General features: G+C 44.9%; 1 non-coding gene across 1 annotated transcript; it reads right to left on the bottom strand.

Annotated features, from left to right (window-relative positions):
* Positions 1 to 526: 526 nt before the first annotated feature.
* On the bottom strand, positions 527 to 660 carry LOC123390845. The gene has a single exon (XR_006605451.1). It is a non-coding gene; the product is annotated as a small nucleolar RNA SNORA1 (small nucleolar RNA).
* Positions 661 to 14981: the final 14321 nt, after the last annotated feature.

Below are 14981 nucleotides of genomic sequence, written 5' to 3' on the forward strand. Positions count from 1 at the left end.
CCTTGAGCTCAGGTCATAGTCCCAGGGTCCTCTCTGCTCAGCGGGGAGCCTGCTTCCCTCTCTCTCTCTGTCTGCCTCTCTGCCTACTTGTGATCTCTGTCTGTCAAATAAATAAATAAAATCTTTTTTTCTTTTTTTTTTTTAAAGCCAATAAATTTTTATTTAAGGAGTTTTTACATGTGATTCCTTCCACGGCCAGTCACTGCTCATCACCATAGTTCCTCCAAAGTTAGAATCATAATCTTCAAAACAGCCCTTTTAAAAAGAACTTGATCAATCCACAGTTGTCACTGTCACTCCAGAGTTCTTTCAGCTGGGTTTCTTGCATCTCCATTTGAATACGGACTTACTTTAAGAACTCCCCACCTGTAATCTTTGGGATCCAATGTCTTTACTTCAGGGCCCTAGAAGTCAAATTGTAGAAGTGCACTGACTGCTATTTTGGCAAACAGATCTAAAATCATTCCTTAACTGTTTCTAATGCTGAAGTCTTATTTCTTCCACTCTACTCCATGAACATAAGAGAAAATGTTACAGGCCTCATTGTCACCACAGCAATAAACTTGCTGTGATGGAAGCATAACCTGTGTCTCAATGTAGCCACAAATAAATAAATAAAATCTTTAAAAAAAATACAGTATATGCCTGTATATATTTGCAGTGTTGACTCAGTGTCCTTCAAAATAATCTTGCATTAATGTCAATGGGTTAGACTACTAGCTAAACTGAAGCTTGTTTGATAATAAACCCTTTTAACGCCTTTATTTTTAAAAGTTTTGGACCATTCTACCCAACTCTATAAAATATGTCAAATCATAGTCACCTTGAGGCTGATGTCAGCCACAGGTATCAACAGCAAGGAGTGAACTTGGAATGATTTATTCATGAAAGCCTTAAGAAACTCCTTTTGTCAAATTTTAATTTTTCATATTTCTTTAACCTCAAGCAATAGATAGGCTATTTATGACCATTACCTATCTGGTAATTCAATTATTTTTATGATAATCTTTAATAATTCTAATGCCATAAACTTTTAAAAATAATCACTGAGTAGCTAAGGGTACAGCAACAGAGGCCTTTTATGCATTTGTAAAGCTTCTGGCAAGTTATTTAAAATACAAGAAACTGCAGAATTATATGTTTCAAATGTATAATTTTTATATAATGATTTTTATAATGATTTTACATCAATGTATTTATAATAAGGAAACAATTATAGATGCATAAATATATATGGAGAGAACTCTATTTTTTAGCCTTATTTATAATAGCAAAATATTGGCAACAATAGTAAAGAAAACAAAATAAAATACCCAACAACAGGACGTTGTGTTTTCAAAGTGTTACATCTGTGGGACTGAATTATATGCCACTACTTAAAAATATTTTAGGGGACTATTTAGTGATATAGCAATTCGTAAAATAGGGGGACAATCATTTTTAAAGGGCTCCCTGGAGGTTGAATCGATGGTTCAGGAGAAGGGTAGAATTCCTTTCAGAGTGGTATTTCACTACTGGTTTAGGAAAATGCCTGAAAATGTTTGCCTCAGTTTGAAAGTTGTGCCCCCAGCCTGACCTTACCCCCTCACCCTCCCACGTAATCTAGATAGAAAACCTATAGACAAAGAAGGGTTTTGTTTTGCTTTTTAAGATTTTTATTTATTTATTTGACAGAGAGAGACACGGCAAGAGAGGGAACACAAGCAAGGGGAGTGGGAGAGGCAGAAGCAGGCTGCCCACCAAGGAAGGGCCCAATGCGGACTCGATCCCAGGACCCTGGGATCATGACCGGAGCCCAAGGCAGACACTTCACACTTCACACTGAGCCACCCAGGTGCCCCCAAAGAAGAGTTCTATCCCACTGCTTTAAATAGCAAAGTGATTTGGGAGTGGACCTTGGGCAGCTTCTGAGCAGCCGTAGGAGGGGAGTCCGTGAACACAGGAAGAGGGGAGTGGGACTGGGGAGAATCTACCGCACGGGAGCAGGTGGGGCCCCGGGGAATACGTTGGTCAGCGTGAATGTTCTCATGGGATAGTGGTGGCCAAGGAAATTTGGGACACAAATCGCTCTTACTAAATCTTACATAGCTTTCTGTGGTGGGATGAGAAGCACATGTCCTTTATTCACTTGTTAACCCAAGGCTCCCCAACAAACGACAAATGAAAGAACATGCTTCTCATGGTAACCCTCACACTCTCTCTTCACTGTGGGCCTGGAAAGAACCCGAGGAAAGCAAGGTGTGGCTGTTAAGTTGTCTCAGCCCTTGCCTGGCCGGCATCCTTTTCTTTCCTCCTTCTCATTATGTGCTCCCGGTCTTGCCTTTCCATCTGGATCCTTTCTGGCCACATGCAATTTCCTGGCTCTGAGCTTTCACACCAACTTCAGAGATGTTTGTCTTTCTATCCACAGTCACTCAAGTTCCATAAAATGGAGTATCCTGCCTGTGTATGATATCTCCTTTTACTTTTTCTTTGTTTTGTTTTGTTTTGTTTTGTTTTCGTCTCTTGCTTGTGTTCATGTTCATAGAGGGAACTCTATCCTGTGCTCTGACTTTTGGCTGGGAGGCTGGAAACAGCCTCCAAGTTAAATCCATCTGGAAAAAGACTCCTTCAGGATTTACATATTCTGTACTTCCGGCGGAGCACCATCATGGGTTCCCCTGGCTGCGATCCTTCGTGTAGGTCTCCTGAGCACAGGGCACATTGTGATCCAAACTGATTCTTGAAGTAGCCCTTAAAGAATCTTAGAGTCTTCCTGCCCTTGCTTCCTTTTCTCTTAGGCCTTCCCTGTGGCAGCTTGTACTTAGGCGGTAGTCACTCCTTGGGCTGTTGCCCTTGTTCTGGAAATTTCCAGCTGCTGCTGGGCCTGAAAGAAGTTTGGAACCTGGCAGCAATAAATGTCTTTAGGTAGACACAAGAAGAGACACAGAGGAGGCATGTAACCTAATTTTTTTTTTTTGATGGAAAAAGGTTTAATTTATATGATTTTTAATTAACCAGTAATCAATTTTATTTGTTGAAGTAGAGCTGATATACAGTGTTACATTGGTTTCAGGTGGACAACTTAGTGATTGGACAAGTTCATAGGTTCCACGGTGCTTCCCGCAAGTGCAGCTACCGTCTGTCACCCCGCAACATTGTGACCAAACCATTGACAATATTCCCAAAGCTGTGACTTTCATGTTACGTATTTTTTCCATTATCCATTGTTGTAAGATACCACAATCATTCCCTTCCCCATCACCTGGTTTTCAAACTAGAAGGTCACCAATAGTGTCCTTGCCAATAGAAGGCTTTAGAGTGGAGATAAGATACAAATCATGACATCACCTCAGCATCAAATCTTACTCTGCTCTGTCTTCTGGGATCCCACTTCCTTTTTGGGCCTTTTATTGTGTTGTGTGTGTGTTTTTGTTTGTTGTTGTTGTTCTTGTTGTTTGTTTTGGTTTGTTTTTGGTTTTTTTGCTGGATTCTGCTTGATTTCTTTTAATGATTTTTGTCATCAGCTTCCTGATTACAATTCTGCATGCTGCCCTGCTTTTTGGCTTTCTTTACATGTAGTTCAGACACATCCCCAAGTCCCCAAACAACAAGGCAGAGTAAATATCCTGTAACTGGTAATTCACTTTAGAAAAATCAATTGTTGTATAAAAGGCAATTCCCCCTGAGAACCTCATTTGCATGAGATCTGAATATTCACTTCTCAGGTTTTAATGGCATCACCTTGATACCTTCAGCACACCGCCTTGGCAGAGTTGCTACCCAGCTCCTTGACTTCTTATTCCTTTGAGGTTTTTCATAGTGGAGACTCTCACTATCAGGCAAATGGAGAACTTGGAAACTGTTCCTGTTTGCGAGGGAATCTGCTGGTAGCTGGCATTTCACGTATCAAATTCAGTTTCTAAGTCTTAACGATAATCTTCAGGCTTAATGTTGCCTTTGTGCAGGTAATCTAACAAAAGAGGGTTTCAAAGGCTTTATGGACCACGACTTGAATATACCACTAGCAAAGAGTTAGAGTGTATTCCGTTATTCATTTTTTTTTTTAAGATTTTATTTATTTATTTGACAACAATCCCAGGACCCTGAGATCATGACCTGAGCCAAAGGCAGAGGCTTTAACCCACTGAGCCACCCAGGCGTCCCAATGTGTATTCCGTTACTGACAATTCCTTTTCTTCTGTAATAAATAAACATCTATAATAGAGGCAGAATGGGCTAGGCACGGTGGCCAGGACCAGTGCAAAATAAAAATGGAGGATTTCTTCCTTGAAAATTATTGAGAATTTAGTAATAATTATGAAGAATTTAGTAATCTAACAGCACAATGTTGGACCAAGTGCAGAGCAATTCTAAGCTCTGGGCCCTGCGTGACTGCACAGGTCATGAGCCTGAGAAGCAGGCCCCTGACTGGGGCCAGTAAGGTTGTAATGTCCCTGACTTCAAGGAAGCAAATAAGTGAGAACCAGGCTAGTCTCTAGGAGGGGTGCAAAATGTTCTAGAATTCATTTATGCAGATTTTTAAAGCACCCTCTCAGCTAAGGAGCTGACACTTTACAACTGAGGGAATGTAAATGCTGATGGGTGTGACTTGAGTCTCTACCTTTTTATCCTTTTAACTGTTTAACAAAAGCCACAGACCCAAAACCGCCAGAGGCGCTCATTCCGCTCGCAGCCAAACAGCCAAATTCGCCTTTCTTGCCAGTCAGGCAACTCTTCTATAAACTAGATTCAGTTGGAAAATCCTCCTTGAAAGTCTTGATGGGCGTCTCCTTGGCTCAGCTACTGGGTGGTGGACCGCTAGGTGGTCTCCAGGAGCTGAGGGAGGAGCAGGGCTCTGCGGCCTCCTCATCTGTAGACCAGGTGTGTCTTCTGATGGAGGCCTGACTTGGTGACAAATTGTAGAATGGGTGGATATGATGATGCTGCCGGCACCCTTTTTGCACTAACAAGCCCGTCCTGGCTTCCTCAGGGGTTCCGCCACCAGGGACATGAGAATCACAAGGGAAGGCTCAACGGCTGAACTGCCACTGTCTGATGATCACCTGACCTGGTCTTGTTAGACATAAATGCCACCATTTACTGAGGGCTTTGTTTGGTGTTGTGCCAGACGACATCACTGCAGCTGCCGTGAACACATACTCCCATTGTCTTCCTTCTCAGGGGCGTGGGGAGGTGGGGAATGGGGACAGGCCGGGGTGAGAGACGGGCTCAGCAAAGTGAAGCAGCCATATGCAGCCCGTGCACGCCCAAAGCTGGATGTGAGCCCCGGTGTCTGGGCCTCTCGGGCCCCTGCTCTTTTCCACAGCCCGGTTCTGTCTGCCATCCCTGTTGGCGCATCTGGAGCGCAGGGGTTACATTGCACACACTGGGAAGGGGCCCCAGCTCAGTTCCCAAAGGGGCAGGAAGGCAATTGCCAGGACACTGTTCCGTTGTTGTCTTTCCTGAAGAAGAACATACTCCAGCGGGACATTGAAGAGAGAGGTGTTAGTTGCTGTCATCTGTGAAGTCGAGCACTACTAAAGGTACAGAGCGCTGGGAGGAGAGAGGCGGCCCTGATGGCCGAGGCTGGTGATGGCTCCCAAGTAGCCTCCTCAGAGAGCTGGGAAGGGGAGCTGGCTGCTTACCACCGGCAGAAGGATGTGGAGATGCCAGTGTTCACAGGCCCCATGGAGGGCCTTGCCATGTGCCCAGAGCAGCATAAAGCCTGACCAAAGAGGCTAAGAGAGGAAGGGAGCGTGGGAGGGAGAGAGATTAAATGTGTTCTTCAGCTTTCATGAGCTTACCCAAACTTTTGAAATCAGAACATGAATTTACTTCCGTTTCACCATACATGTGGATATTATGTTTATAGTTTATGGGGTTTTAAAAAAGATTTTATTTATTTATTTGAGAGAGAGAGTAAGGGATGAGAGTGCATGAGCAGGGGCAATGGCAGGCAGAGGGAGAAGCAGACTCCCCAGTGAGCGAGGAGCCTGATGCGGGACTCCATCCCAGGACCCTGGGATCATGACCTGAGCCGAAGGCAGACACTTAACTGACTGAGCCACCCAGGCACCCCTATAGTTTATGGTGTTATATGATGTTTAGCATGAATTATATAGGATAGGGAGGGTATCAAAATCTCATCTCTGCTTCATGCCTCCAATTGTCCTAATCTGGCCCTGAGGGTTTGGCAGCACTTTCTCTCCCATCCCCCATCTGCCTCATGCAAAATCCCTTCCTGGACCTTCCTTGTGCCAAAAATCCCACAAATATAGCCCCCTTCTTGGTAAGAGTAAGAACTCTTTGCCACTACCTCTAGGATGAAAATAGCCTCTCAGTAGTTACCCCAGTTTAGGGGATTATAGTAAACACCAGTATTTTCAAGCAAGATGAGGACCTGAGGCCATCAGGAGCTCAGGATGGGAAAAGTCCTAAAATGAGGCTGTAAAGGGCATGCCAATTTCCATTGTCCATAGTTGAACTTAGTCACTTCCATCCTCCAGTTTAAACACCTTTTCTTTAATTCTGTGAAATCCACCCAAGAACTCTCCCCGTACTTCTGTGTAAAATGTGGACCCCAACTGAATGCAGAGACTTCACTCTGGATCTGGCTCTGTGCTCCCTCCCCTACACCACACACCCCCAAGAAGGCCAGCAAATATGTATTCAAAGTTACCACTTCATGGAGAACACAGAAAACCTCTTGTATATGACAAGATAATTCTGAAAGGCTCCTAACAATGCCCTTTATTTTCATATTAGCCTGTGTTCATGAAGAACTTGACATAGAGTAACTAATTGATTCTCACCAAACTATCAGAAGTGGACACTCATAACCCCCATTTACAGGTAGGTAAGCTGAGGAATGTCGAGGTTGAATAATAAACCATATCACCTAGTGAGTGTGGCTGCTGGGTTCCTGGTCTGAGCTCTTCATCCCTCGTTCACTCTGCCCCTGGACCGCCTCGGGTGCTGTCTCTTTAAAACATGTTTTCAAATTCACTATCATATGGGGTGCCTGGGTGGCTCAGTGGGTTAAAGCCTCTGCCTTTGGCTCAGGTCATGATCCCAGGGTCCTGGGATCGAGCCCCGCATCGGGCTCTCTGCTCAGCAGGGAGCCTGCTTCCTCCTCTCTCTCTGCCTGCCTCTCTGCCTACTTGTGATCTCTGTCTGTCAAATAAATAAATAAAATCTTTAAAAAAAAAAATTCACTATCATAGTAACTTCTCACATAACCCCACTGGGGATGAATTATTAACCCCATTCTTCAGAAAAAGACACTGAACCTCAGAGGTTGAAGTCTTACTCTTCTTTGTAAGGTGCATTGTAATTTGAGTTTTGCTGTAGAACATTCTTGATAAGAAATGGAAGGGGATCGGAGCAGTTCGTGAACTTGAAGGAGGAAGACAATGTGGGATGCTGAGAAATCTTCGAGGAATCATTCCTTACCTCCTTACCTCTACCCTTTCAGCAAGGGGGAAATAAAACTTAATCATCTGTCATGAAAAGCTGTTTTCAACTCTAGTGAGAAAGGCTGGTCCCCTGGGACCAGAGAACTCTCTTGGAATTTATAGAATTAATGGAAAGGTATTTAAATGAGAGGATAGAGAGATAATGAGACAAGAATACCATCAGTTTGACCTTAAGCTCTGTACTTTGCTTCACAGAAAACCTACATACATATTTTTTGAATTGAATTGAATTGAGTCCAATTCTTTGGTATGCATTTTCCTCTTGAACAATCTACTGCCAATTCAAAAGTCAGGAAACAGCCTGCTTTCTAAAACATTTAGGCTTTTGCAAGAGTTCAGGTCCTTCAGACTCCTGTAATTACCCTCACATGATTGCTCCCCATCAATTTAGTGTCCAGATTGAAAATGAAATAAATGTTTACCAGAAACCCATTTACTTGTCAACTTCAACAATGAGTCTGGGATGAGAAACAATATTCTCTGAGCTGAGGGGTGTAATTTCACACCTGATGCCATTGTCAATGTCTCATCAATTGAAAACCGATACACTTCAATCGGTTCCCTAGATCCTCGTACGTTAACCTAACCTTCAGGTCTAGCATAGTTTTGCCTTTTTCATATAATCAGCAAAGCTCAAACTGCTTCCTGATTGAAGAAAATTGCTCAGCAGCTCCTGGCAAATGATGGGAACATGTTTTCCAGTTTGTAACAACGACCTCGGAAAGCATGCGCCGTTGGAGAAGGCCAGGCTCTCAGCGTCTCTGCAAACCCCTGTGGTTCTTTGCTTCGTTTTCCTGTTTTATTGCTTTTATTTTTCCTGTGTTTGCGGTAGTGACTTGAAGCTACCTGGGCCTCTAACTCCTTCTCTAAGGGAGAGGGAGACCCCCATGGGGAATCTGCGATAGCACAGACCTTGCATGACAGGCGTCGACACTCCCCTGCCTGGGCTTGCCCCAGCTCCTGCTGTTGTAGGATGGTTTGAGATTACCTTTTCCTTGGTTGTGTTGGTTCTCCCATTTGCCTGTTCCTCTTTATGTCCTTTTGCAAAATTCTTCCTAATTGCTCTCCTGTTGATAGCACTTTTCACTTTTTCATGTTGAAAGGGTTTTTTTGTAACATATTCTAAAATATGTATTGGACCTTTTCCATAGGAACTTAAGAAAGGGAGTAGTTCCGTGTGTAGGCTCCACTCGCCATTTTAGAACGGAAGTCTTGACATCCTTTTCAAAAACAATTACGAATACAATTTATCGTCCTGTTTATGGCATAAGAGTAAAAGCCCATGAAACTACTCAGCACTGTAGGAAATGAATGGTTTATTAAACTGTTGACTGTGCTCTAATCCTGGCTTCAGAATGATTAACTAACAAATCTATCATCTGGGGGAAAGCTGGCTTGGCAGAGATTAATTCCTAAACTATTCTTCCTTGGGGGTATTGTTTGGTTTTTATTTGGGAGAACTTCCAGAATTGTTAAGAAACATTATATGTGTTTGTTTTTACTTAAAACAGAAATAATCTGCATTTTACACATGATTATAGATGTACTTTATACATTTTAACTGATTTTGAATTTTTTCAATGGTGAAAAGGATCAGAATTCAAACAAGGCATTCTAAGGGATTTTCATCAGTACTTTCAAAAGGAAAGCAGACATATCAGTGAAGATTCAATTGATGGGAGGTACAGGAAATCAACTTGCGATAATTTAAGATCAAAAGAGGAATTTATTAAAAGGCTATGATGGGAGGGGGGCTCCCAGAATCTGCAAATACATGTGAAACTAAAGAGGGTTATCAATTACCATGGATTCACCTGCCAGTTACAGAAAACTAGATATAATCGTCCTTTTCCTGACTCGGGTAACTTAAAGTCAGAGGTAGGAAAGGTTCCCAGACTGGTCAGTGATGTTACCACATTTCTTTCAGCTCTCTGCTGCCATTCATGCTGCTGACTTCATCCTTGGCCTGATTCACGTGGCAATGAGAGAGCTACCAGCAACCTACGAGCTTACATCCTCCTTGTCTTAGCCTGGGTTCCCAGAAAAACCAGTGGGCCAGTTTTTATTGGAGTGAGATTTGGGGAAGCAGGAGAAGAAAGAGGTGCAATTAACTAGGAAAGGGGCAAAGAGCAAGTGCAACGGGGAGGGGAGCCTTCAGAAAGTTTGCACAAGCTCCTGTATCTCAGGACGAGCTATGTGGGTGGAACCGAGAAGCATTTATCCATCGGCAACTTCCTGGTCCCTGTTCTTCCTCTGACCAGAGTCGTTTCTATGGGACTTAACTTCCCTTTCCTTCCTACTCTGTTCCCAGGCTTCTTCAGGCAATTCCGGGGAAAGCTGCAACCCCCACAGGACAAAGTGGGGCCAGGGGACAGACTCGGAAATCTTTCTGTTCCAGATAGCACTGCTGTGTGGGCTCTCCATCTCTAGAGATAGTAATGGCTGCAAGAGTGACTGTCCCCATAGTCTCGGGGCCGGCCTTGATGATCTGTAAGCAAGGAGGTTACATGGATCTGGGATGACACAAACACCGAGTCCAATACATCCTCCCCAATTGGGGTGGGGCTTTCTTCCAGAAGCTGCTCCAAAAAAAATAAGGAAGCCTGGCTCCTTGAATCCCTTAATAATTACTTTCCTCTGTTCATTCCTCTATCCCCTTAGTGTTCCCACCCATCTCTAAACCAACACCATTGCCCAGGGAATAGTATTCTGATAAACTTGGGCCAGAATCATTTAGCTATGGACTTAAACCATTTCCAAGGGAGGTTTGAAATAGCTGTGGATATCAAAGTAAAAAACTGAGGGGTTACCAAATGAAGGAAAAAATAAAAGTTGAGGAGATAATCATAATGTTCACTTCAAGAAAATTCTTGGAAACAGGAGCCAGAAAAGATAAGAAGACTGTTTCTCCCCCATATACATCTGTTTCATTGTTCTCATTCTAAGGAGAACTTAATTTCCAGGGCATAAAATATGGCATGAAAGTTTAATTCTTCCACATCTAGCTACAGTCAAAGAGACTGAATCTTTTCTTTGCATCTGATTGACCCAACTTGAGCCCCCGATCTCTCCTTGATCTCTCAGGGTCCTGGGATCAAGCCACACATCAAGCTTCCTGCTCAGCAGGGAGTCTCCCTCTCCATCTGCCTCTCTCCCAGCTCATGGGATCATGACCTGAGCCAAAGGCAGATTGCTTACCCGACTAAGCCACCCAGGTATCACAAAAATGTTTATAGACCAAAGTAATATTCATAGACTTTCTTGGTAGGGGAATTTTTTACGTTTTAAGTTTAAATGAGACTGTATTTACGTCTAGATTAGCATATTCCCTAAACATGGTATCTCTGACCCCATTGAAACTTTCTCGGTGCTAAGGAAATGTGGCCAATACCATCAGGCTGTTACTGGGCAATATTCCCTTAAGTTGCTATAATATTTCCTGTTTCCATTTCATGGATAGTGACAAGGCTTCCACTCCATTCTGGAAGATATTTTATTTCAAATTCTAGAGTGGAGGTTTCACTGCTTGGAACATCCAGGAACTCCCTCTTAGCCCAAGTGGCCAATTCATTGTGTAATTGTGGACATGCCATCTTAAACATATTCCACTGGCTGCAAGTGTGTGTTCAAATACCATTTGCCAAGTACACCACTGGCACTAAAACTGCCAACCAGAAACACTAGGAGCCTGACTGTCATATTCATGGAGGTAGGAACAGTTGTCATATACGCTACTAGAGAGAGATACGAAATTCACAGCGACTCATTAAAGACATGATATGGAAGTAAAAAATACTCTTGAGAACTAATTCAAGAACAGAGAAGCAAAAAATAAATTATGGTACATGCATGGATAAACAAACTTTGCTGTATCGCTACAATGGAATATTATTCAGCAATGAAAAGTAAAGAATGGCTTTTTTCACTTAGCGACAAGCACTTAAGTTTCCTCCATGTCTTCTCATGGAAAAAACTTAAATGCATGTTGCTCAGTGAAAGGAGCCAGTCTGAAAAGATTACATACCATATGATTCCAACTGTTTGATAATCTGGAAAACACAAACCTATAGAGACGATAACAAGACCAGTGGTCACCAAGAACTTGAGAGAAAAGAGGGATAAATATGTGGAGCATGGGGATTCTGAGGGCAATGAAACTCTTCAGTATATAATGACAGAGGGATGACATTGCACAATCATCAAAGCTCATAGAACTCTACAGCACAAAGAGTGCACCCTAATATAAATTATGGGCTTCAGGTAATGGTGCATCGATACTGGTTCATCAATTATAGCAAGTATACCACACTAATGCAAGATGTTGATAATAGCGGAAACCCTGTGCAGGGAGGGGACGGATCAGAAGTATATGGGAACTCTGTATTTTCTGCTCAATTTTTCTGTAAATCTAAAAAATAAAGTTTATCCCAGGAAGCAAGGAAGGGAGGGCGGGTGGAGGGAAGAAAGGAAAGGAAAGGAAAAAGAGAAGGGAGGGAAGGAGGGAGGAAGGAAGAAATGGTTGGGAGATGGAAGGATGAGACTAGGGAAGAGCAAAGCTCTCTTGTTTGAACAGGAAGGGAAAGAAAAGAAAAGGGCCAAGCAGGTGTGGCCCTCGGCAGCATCTTCCTTGGATCTCGAGGTGGAACAGCTGTGTTCCTAGTTCGCACATCTTGGGAGCCACTTCCTTCCTGAGTCACAGGCCTCTTTTGTGGGTGTGAGCCTCTGTCTTTCCCCAGCTGCCACCCTGGCTGCAGGTGGATTGTTGGAGCAGAGAACACTTCACTCCAGGTGGGCCTCTGAGACTCAAAAGAGAGATTTGGTCTTTTTCAGTGTGGATGGGTTTGTAATTTTGTTTAAAGGGGAAAAAAAACCCACCCATCCAACAACTGTGTTATCAGAGAATAGATTTTGCTCCCCTTGAAAGACCATTATTTGTTTCCTTGGGGATTTTGCCCCATCTGGTCTCGTAATAAGGAAAGATTTTAATTCAGATCTCCGTAATGTAAACTCCTTGAGGATGCGAATTCTATCTGCAGAGTCAGCCCTCCAAAATCATGTGTTGTCTGTGATAACCGTGATGGTCAGGGTGATAATAACGATAGAGGAGGAAGTTGTTCAGTAAATCTTACACTAGATTCATCACCTCTAAAATGACATTTCCCCCCTTGGTCTTTTCCTGGATGTCACGCCAGTCTATTCCCCGCACAGTTGTGTGCTCGGTGAGTGTGAGCTGCGGCGCCTGGTGTGCGCCGGCAATCCCAGGTTCGCCTGCTGCTGAGCACCACCGTCCCCCCGGCCCCTAAACGGCTGCTCGGGCTGCAGGTGGATTAACAGGAAGAACAACGTATAATCCTGGTCTTAGGACAATGACATTGTTCTGCTTCTTCATAGTTTTGCCCTTGTCTTCCAAGGGTGGCAAGGGCTTCGCTCTGCGCGGGAGCTATTCTGGGGCTTCCTGCGAGGTAGGCAGTTGGAAGAAATTGGGAAATCTTAGCACCCACGAACACTGGCAAGTCCTTTTCCGTAGTGTCGCCTGGAGAGAGCTTGATGACATCCGCAGCACAGTCTGCGCCCACCCCCCAGGATGTCACCCCCCAGCTTCTGTGCATGGGTGAGCAAGTATCTTATGAGCTGGATGATAATTAGGAAAACCGTTGAAAAAATGGGAGAGACATCCTGCAAATGAAAGAAAGTTGGAATGTCAAAGACCATGAAATCTTCAGTGTTCCAAATGGAGAAGCAATCTCACCGACAAACCCACCAACCCTTGGACCGTTTTTCTCTTGCCTTCCTCCCAGTCCGTGCTCCCGGCTCTCTTTCCTTGGGCCCTCATTCAGATTCTGTGAGCTGAGTTGATTCTGCTCTGGGGGGCGGTGTGGCTGCCGTAGGTGGGTCATGAGAAGGACGACATGGCTTCTGGCCTCCGACCCCTTGCTGAATTCAGGCTCTGTCCGCCGAGTTCGCGAAGGGGATCCACCTTGTCTTGCCGCATGGAGCCCGCGGGAGGTCTGGGGCGCACAGTGGGCTCTGTGTGAGCACCCAGGAATGTATTGGACAGACATGTCAAGGCTGTCAGGCAAGGGGCATGGCCTCGAATGATGTGTCTGAGGGCCGTCATGACTGCCCACAGGTTGTTCCAGAGGCCCTGTCATTCCTGCATGGTGGGACGCTGGTGGGACAGCATCGACCACCTTACTCATCAGAGCTTTTACTCCTGTAACCCTGGGGTGTTCCTTCGGGTGCTGCGTGGTCAGGCTCAGCCGAGCCTCTGTGCCTGGTGTGGCTTGGTGCTTCCCCCATGTGAACGCGCACACGCATCAGCGGGGATCTTGTTAAAATGCGGGTTCGGATTCAGTGGGTGGAGGGTGGGCTGACGGCTCTGCACACCTCCCAGATGCTGCCGCTCCAGGGACCCCACCTTGAGTAGCACGAGCTTCCCCGATGGTAAGCTTCCTTGAGCATTTTGTAACAGCCTGCCTCCGTGAGAAGAGGGGAAAACAGAATCACATGTGCCTTTGGAGTTTGCCAACCTTTGTGACCTCCACAAAGGGGGAAGGAAATGGAACTGTCAATGATGTGGCTGCTTCCACGCGCCAGGCATGGAGCCCAGCGGCCAACATTCAATTATATTATCTCAGTTGAAGAGAATCTGAGCAACTTGAAAAAGAAAGTGATGAAGTAAGGCTTGTTTTGGGAGTCCCACCCCTTTCTGATGTGATGAGTAGCTAGCGTTGCCAAGGCAACTCGGCAGGCCAAGGTGCCAGATCAGATCCGAATGGAGGGGGCCTCCAGGGACACCGAGTAGTTAACGCACACTCCAGGAAACCCCAACTCCAAAAAGACCTGCCCAAAATAGAGGTGTGCCGATGCAAATGAGTAACCACGGCCATCCTCAGGATGTAAGAAGGGGTTAGAAACCTCTCTGGTGACTCATCAGCCTCTACCGTTGCCAGCCGTTAGCTCTAGCTCTAGACAGGCAGCGGTTTCTGCCAGGTTGGGGCACCCCCCCCAACCCTCCACCCCCTCACCCCTGCAAGCTTTTTCTTGAGGACGTTCCAGATATGAGGCAGGAGCAGTTTGGGCCTGTCAATCTGGAGGCCAGATCGACTATGCTGCAGCCTCTGAGGGCACAAGAACCAGGACGGGTCACCATGGGGGTCACCCAACCCCTTCTGGTCTAAGTTCCGTGCATTGAAGATTGTGAGTGGTGGGGATGTATTTTTCCTGGGAGGTTTGGCTGGTTGGTCAAGTGAATGAGGACCCATAGCTCCTCCAAGCACCCCTGGGCCGGCCCCACGCACCAGGTCTCTATGGGGAGCAACGGCCTTGAAAGCTTTTTTTAGCTGAAAGTGCCACTAGCAGGAAAATGTCCCCCCCTGAGCGGCCCCATGCTTCTTTGCCTTTCCCTCACCATTCTGAGTCACAGACCTGTTTCTTCCAATACTCTTGATGACTGAAGAAACTAAGAGTAGGAAATGAAGTATGGATTCCAATGACATCAGGTCTTCTGAAATGTTGACTTCT

Source organism: Mustela putorius, unplaced genomic scaffold (genome assembly GCF_011764305.1).
Source record: "Mustela putorius furo isolate JIRA1106 unplaced genomic scaffold, ASM1176430v1.1 tig00000145_pilon_pilon_pilon, whole genome shotgun sequence".
Lineage (NCBI taxonomy): Eukaryota > Metazoa > Chordata > Mammalia > Carnivora > Mustelidae > Mustela > Mustela putorius.